The sequence below is a fragment of the Phaethon lepturus genome, unplaced genomic scaffold, assembly GCF_000687285.1.
Source record: "Phaethon lepturus isolate BGI_N335 unplaced genomic scaffold, ASM68728v1 scaffold16138, whole genome shotgun sequence".
Classification (NCBI taxonomy): domain Eukaryota; kingdom Metazoa; phylum Chordata; class Aves; order Phaethontiformes; family Phaethontidae; genus Phaethon; species Phaethon lepturus.
Window position 1 is genome coordinate 111,600 of NW_010557064.1, and position 7,339 is coordinate 118,938.

Sequence of the window (7,339 nt, forward strand, 5' to 3'; positions counted from 1 at the left end):
GGGCGCCCCAGCCACAGAGGCACAGCTTTGGCTGCACGGCTGTAATTCCCTGCCGGGGGCAACTGCAGCCAACAGGGGCCCTGAGCAATGGAGACGTGTCCTCTCCTGCCCATCCTCACCTCTCCGACCATGCAACTTAATCCTTCCTCACCTTCCTCTCTTCTGCCTCTGCAAAGTTGCGCTAAGGAGCTGCAAAGGATAGACTGAGGAAGGGAAAAGGGCAGAGCCCGTTGTTTTTCAGGGGAAGGAGGCAACATTGACTCAAATGAAGCCTGAGAAGAGCATCTACTGCCTCTAGCAAAAGAAGGTAAAGACCACGATTTTGGCACTGCTAATTGCACAGCAAAGGGGGAGAGAAATGCTTTCTATTCTGTTTCTCTTTCGCAGAAATCCATGGGCCATCTAAACCACACAGAACACATGCAGAGGCTTTTAAATCTTAAACTATATTTTCAACATTACAGCCATAATAGCTGTGCAGTTAAAATCATTAACTGCTGGCAAGTTCAACTCTTTTAATTTACAGAATGCGTGGCAGTTACCCTGCAATTATGGTGTGCTTGTCCCTGAGACACTGTGCTGCACACAGGCTGCCACTGCACCTGCCTCCTCGTAAGATACTGCCATCAAAAGCAAACAGTCTCTCACTTCTTACATTCCTCATGCACAGCAAAAGATTTCTCAAAACAGCCACAGCCGGTGTCACGAAGAGCTGCTTCCAATCGTACCAAGATTAAGGGTACTGGAGTAGTTCACATCACGGTATCGTGCTTACCAAGTCAGGCTTTCACTGGTCATTGTTTTTAAAACATGGGATTTGCATCAAACCATTTACTGATGGGAGATCAAGGTATTTGGCTTGTTTGAACTACAATACTTGCAGTACTTGGAAAAAATTGGCAGGTTGACAGAAGAGCACAGAATCAGGTGTTTTGATACAAGTCTAAGTTTTTATTTTTATTCCTGGTTTTAAGATCAAAATAATTTGCTATGTTGTGGGCTCCAGTTTCATGCTTTTCTTTTTTTCCCTCCCTGTCTTCTTTTTGGTAAATGGTAACATCTGACATTATTTCTGGAACAAAAATACCTTTAATCCTGGAGCATCTACATGGGTTTCTACCAGTTCACTCCCAGTGACCACATCCTCCACTGCTGACTCACTCTCTGCAGCTCTGCATAGTCTGCCTTTTTTTAAAAATAAAAATAATAATAACAACTTAAAAAATTCCTATCTGGCCCTCAAGGGAAAAAGCATGAAAAAAAGCATCAAGCATGAAAAGCAGATGTTCCACCTGGTTATGATCACTGAAAGTGGTATTCCTGGCACTCTCCCCTTCGGCTGGATACACCAGTGAAGCCGGGAGGTAATAAAAGTTTGTTCTACTGCCGTAACAAGTTAATTAAAGCTAACGTTTGCCGCCATACATGACCAGCTCAGTGCAACAAATCATATGCACTGCACTTGGAGACAGAGCTGGGAGGCTTCCTGCTCACTTTTATTTGTATGTGCAGCATCATTGCTAACAGCAGTAAGGACTTCTTGGAAAAAGCAGCACGTTTCTAAATGCTTTCACCCATGAACCGACCTGTTGCTTTGACGTCCACGGTATCTGAATAAATGCAGTGAGTAAGAAGCAATGTATGCGTGCAGCTCCCCTCCCCTGAGCACAGGGAGGTACCTGCAAAAATAAATGAAGAAAGAAAATGGAAATTCAATGCTCAGCAGTCTTTGCCATCTGTTTTTCTTTTTGCAACAAGACTGGGCCCAAAAAGGTTCAACAGGGTCATCCATTCAGCTTTCAGAAAGCTTTGGTAAGTGCATTTTTCACAACTGATCCAAACACTGCAGCACACAGGCTGCTCAAAGGGCTTTCCAAGAGTTTTTTTTTTAATACAGGAGCTCTCTAGCATGCGAAGCTGAACATCAACTGTGCAACAGACCTTCAAGTCAGCATTTGTTATTGCTTTACCAAACATATCTAACGCATTATTTCTTTTATCTTAGGGATTTTCCTAAAGACTGAACAGCTTGCCACTTCAATGTAGATGCAACATCCCCCAAATACCTGACTGCAGTCTGATTTTCAGTCAAGTCTGTGGAACTTTGTGCTGTAGAAGATGTCATCTGCTGCTTCCATTAAAAAAAACCCACACCTTATGTATTTCTCTCCTTGCCATTTATATTCGCCATTTTGCTCGAAGCTGCTGTAGCCATTTTGTTCTCCTTAATTCACCTCAAAGTCAGTAATCCACTCCTGCTCAGATGTATTGTTTCCATGGTCTCTGTGAGCATTTCAACAAAATTATTAGCCTATGCTATCAATTTCAGTAGTGAACAGAAGCAGTCTAAGGACGAGAGTGAAGGAAGAACGGAATTAAGATAAAGAATAGGCTGGACAAACATCTGCCAGAAATGGTGCAGGTAGGGCTGACCCGACCTCAAGGCAAGGATGACAGCTAAACTGATGCTCTTGAAGGCCACTCCAGAGATGTCTTGTGATTTGCTTAAGTTATTTTCAGTTGCCCATGTCATTGAGGGTAACAGAACGACTGGTCTTCCCAGGGCTCTGCATGGGACACCCTAACCTGACGCCAAACAAAGTCCTAAAGACAGAGACACCCTTAAATGTGGGACAATGCAACACTTAGCTATGATGAGGAGAAAACAAAAGTAGGCATGCTGAGGAATATAAAAACCAGAGAAATATAGCATGTCATCTAAATAACAAAGAGGAACTGACAGTGCAGTGGGTGAGGTACTGCTTTGGTATTGCTTTCTAGGTACATCAGATGAGAAACAATTTGATGATTGAATTTTGAGTCAGATGAAGTCCTTCTATTAATGTTAATGGGTTTTGGATGAGGCTCTAAAACTACTCCAAGAATTTTAGGAACTTGGATGCAGTCCCTGTGTAGAAGTTTACTTCCATGATTCTGATTCAAAATTTAAAACTACAGCTTCTGGTTTTGGTTTACAGGTGATCAAATGTTGATTAAAATGGCAGCCAAAAAGCAACTGGAATTCCAGGATATTATTCCAGAATGCCTAAAATTTCCCACCAAATGCTGACAACACCAAATCTAAGCCCAAAGATTCATTTGGCCTCTAATCCTAAATGCCAGCCTTCATCTCTCTTTATGGGGGAACTATGCGCATGTCCCTCAACCCAACACCATCACCTTTATTTAGCAAAGGTGCAATTTGTAATACAGATTTTCTCTGAATCATTGCTAAATACTGACTGCTAGTCAGGGCAGATAAACACGCAAGGTGGACTAATGGTTTGGTATGTCACAGAAAATCTATATACCTTTGTCTTAAAAACCTTATCAAGGCTGAAGAGTACTAAGGGGGCAAGAGCACACTGGAGCTCCTCCACAACAGAGGCTCAAAATTCATGTGGACAAAACAAGCCACCAGTCCTCCCTCCAGGCATCCTGCCTCCGAGCAAATGTAGGATGTGCAACGGGAAGGGCTGCAAGGCACAGACACTTGCTTCTGGGCTGGCTTTATTTACACAACATGGGTTGCTATGGGGAAGAATCATGGTTTTGTAAACTCTCATTTATAGAGCTCTTACCCAATGACCTAATTCCAAAATACCAATTTCTAAACTATTGTTTCTCCTCTTTCTTGACTAAATCCCATGTCCATGTCCTGCTCCAAGTCTCAAAATCAGCTTGCACCACACACTTGACAAAGATCACTTAGGAAGTGGGAACCAGGAGGTTTTGACAGAAATCACTCTTTGTCCCAGAGAGAACAAGCCTGGAGCCATCCATAAGCCGACACGCAGCTGAACTTTGCGGAGCCCAGACTGCAGGGGCCAGCCAAACGCTGCTGCGGGGCCCCTGTTCTCCACAAGCAAACCCTGCCACCGGCAGGCATTCCTCAGGGCTTCCAGGAGGTGATCCTTCACCTAGAAGGAGACAGCTGGGTTAGTAGCCTTGGAGCTGGGCCAGCATGCCTTACAGAGCTATCCTGTTTCAGTGGAGTATTTAACCATGCTACAGCTTTCTACTAGAGCATTAAAATCGCCCTACCAACTGCTTAAAGTAGCTTGCGAGGCCTGATCACAAAATGATCGTTTTCTTTCCATTGGAAATTTCCATAAGTCAAGGAAGAAGGGTTCCCGCTGCCCAGCACTCTTCCAGCAAGTGCCTAATGAGCTTAAGGACAAACGAGACCGTGACGACTGTCCAATCCACTTCTTGTGTAATTCAGTGCAGGAAACTCACACAGTAATTCCTGCACCAGCTCCAGAATAAATATCCAATGTAAATGCCATCTGATGTTGGTTATTTACCTGCTGACCTGAGATTTCATCCAAACTCTGTTCTCAGCCTTTTTGTTGAGTTTTACTGACCTTTTCCACAGGCTCCTGGTGTGATTCCTACTGAGCGCCACGGACTCTGTTCAGTTTCATTCCCTTTCCGTGACGGTATGAGTGTACTGCCTTATACGGCGTAACCACATATGTCAAAACACCCATTTCTAGCATGTTCTGCCAAAACTGAGGGCGAGTGAAAGCAGCTGGCCTCTCTATTGCATTTTGCCAAAGGACTAGTTGTTCATCATCTATCCTTTGCGTGCCTCTGGCCCCAGTAACTCACAAAGCCCCAGGTTTTATATAGCTAGGAGAGCATCAGACCTCAGCTCTGGTGCTCTGAAACACTACAGTACAGTTTATAAACTACACACTCTTTTACGGGTAAAGTTCCTAACGTGGTGTCTCCTGGGATGGAGGTGAGGACTGTGTGTGCCTGTGACTTCCCAGGCTCCACAAATAGCCCAGGGCAGTCCATTCTTGATTACTCTTTTAATCTACTTTTTCTGCATGCTAATACAAAACCACAGAATTGCTGAGGTTGGAAGGCACCTCTGGAAATCATCTAGTCTGAAACCCTGCTCAGAGCAGGGTCACCATCACCTACAGCAGGTTACACAGGGCCACGTCCAGTCAGGTGTTAAATACCTCCAAGGACAGAGACTCCACAACTTCTTTGGGCAACCTGTTCCAGTGTCTGACCATCTTCACAGTAAAATAAAGTTTTTCTTATGTTTAAATGGAATTTCCTCTGTCTTGGTTTGTGCCCATTGCCTCCTGTTCTTTCTCTAGATGCCACTGAGAAAAGTCTGTCTCCTTATTCCTTGCTCCCTCCCATCAGGTATGTACACACATGGGTAAGATCTCCCTGAGCCTTCTCGTCTCCAGGAAGAACAGCCCCAGCTCACACAGCCTTTCCTTGTATGTTCGATGCTCCAGTTCTGTAATCATCATCATGGCATCCCTGGCAGGACTCACTCCAGCGTGTCCATGTCCCTCATCTGGGGAGCCCAGTACTGGACACAGCACTACAGAAGTCTCATGTGTGCTGAGCAGATTGGAAGGATCATCTCCCTCCATCTGACCTAATGTAGCCCAGAAGACTATTGGTCTTTGATGCAAGGGCACGCTGCTGGCTCATGTTCAGCTTGCTGTCCACCAGGATCCCGAGGTCCTTTCCTGCAAAGCTGCCTGTATTGGGGCATGGGGTTATTCTTCTTCCCCCTAAGACTGTCTCTCGTGGGATTCTTTGAAGCAGATCCCTGAACATGGGAAAGTCTGCTCTTCTGAAGTTCAGGGCTGTGATCCTGCTATTTGCCTTGCTCCAATGCAAAAACCATTTGTGAAAGTAGTTTTAAACCAGCCAGTCATCTAACTACACTGATAACTCTGTACCCCAAAAATTTACAACTTCACTGCTTTTGAAAAAATCTACCTGTAAGTACCTTGGAAGCAGAAGTCCCAAGAGAAAGTACTGGGATTTGAGCCAAGACACATATGTGACTTTTTAAAGCCCAAAATAAAATGGCAATACAGTTACTTCAGAGTTTACAAAATCACTGTGAGCCCTCCTCTGCCTTTCTGTGCTCTCAAATACCCCACCTCACCATTAGAAATCCACCTTCTCCACAGTGAATTTCAAGTCTGTGATCAAGAATCCTTGTGATACTGAAAAATGAGAATGGAACGGCAAAAGAGAAGACATTGAATGGTAGAAGGAATAACAAGAGGTCTTGTAAGCTAAGTTTATTTTTCATGTCCCTACTATATTCATGAGAGAACTGATTTTTTCATTCAAATAAAACAACCACAGAATAATATCCCGGCTACCACATCAGCTTTTCACACGACTTAGAAAACTTGGAGCAGAATGTAAATCCTGTTTGCTGCAGGATGTCAGGGCTTTGTCTATTATATTTTATAATACACATAAGTGCCACTGTTAGACATGCTCTCCTACGGAGAATTGATGCCCAAACGATGCAATTGGATTCTCAACACCCTATTGTCTGGGAGTTTATCCACTCAATACGTTAACACGTAAACTGGCAACCTGAAACAAAATTGCTCACCTCTGTCAGGTTCATTCCTTTGCTGCTGTGCCCTGGATCTCTGGTGACCGTTAAGTCAGGAGCAAGACCTGATGTAGTGCATGAAATGGAGACGGCACTGTTTCAGAACAGCCCAACAAGGGTCTCTTACACCTTCGCTCTTTCACTTGACACCAAGAGTGATGCTTGCACAACATATATCACACACCTCATTTTTACCTGCTTTTAAGGATCTGGGCAGCTTGACTGAATTTCATCATGCTTTTTCTGCAATACTAACTGAAATATTAAGTGTTCATTCAGCCATTGGCTTTGACGTCTCATCACTGCAAAGACGGGGCTTTCACCCTGTCTGAAAGTAGCTGTGTTGATGTTTGAAAATTCAGCCACCCTAATGGCAGCACCGATGAAGTAACAGGATAAACATTATGAAGGGTAAATGCAGAATGAGTACATGCCATTATTGTACCAGTGTCAACAGAGACGCATTAGCCCACGAATGCGGCTGCATTCACACAGTTGATGAAATTCGGGCATGTCCTGGATGCCAGCGTGCTCTCCTTGACTGTTTTTCAGCCACCATTTGATGGCAAGAACAACACAAATCTGTTTGCTTCCCAGGAGTACTAGGGGGGTGTGTGATTATCTCACTTTCTAAACCACCAAAAATGACAAGGATGGAAAGTCTGATTCTGATTCACAGGGTCTGCACACAGGCTCACACTGAGTTGTTACAGAAATGCTGCTGGTCCTATCTGAAAAATCAGGCCCCTGGGCACTCAGATCCTCATTAGAAATAAGAAGAAATGCTTCCTAGTGAAAGAAAAAAACCTACTCCTCTAGGAATCTCTGCATCTCTCCAGCTCTGAAGCTGGCAAAGTAAGCCTCACTAGATTTAACTTCAAATGCTTATAACTTTGCATAATTGGGAAATGTCAGAGTAACATTTTTTATGCATCT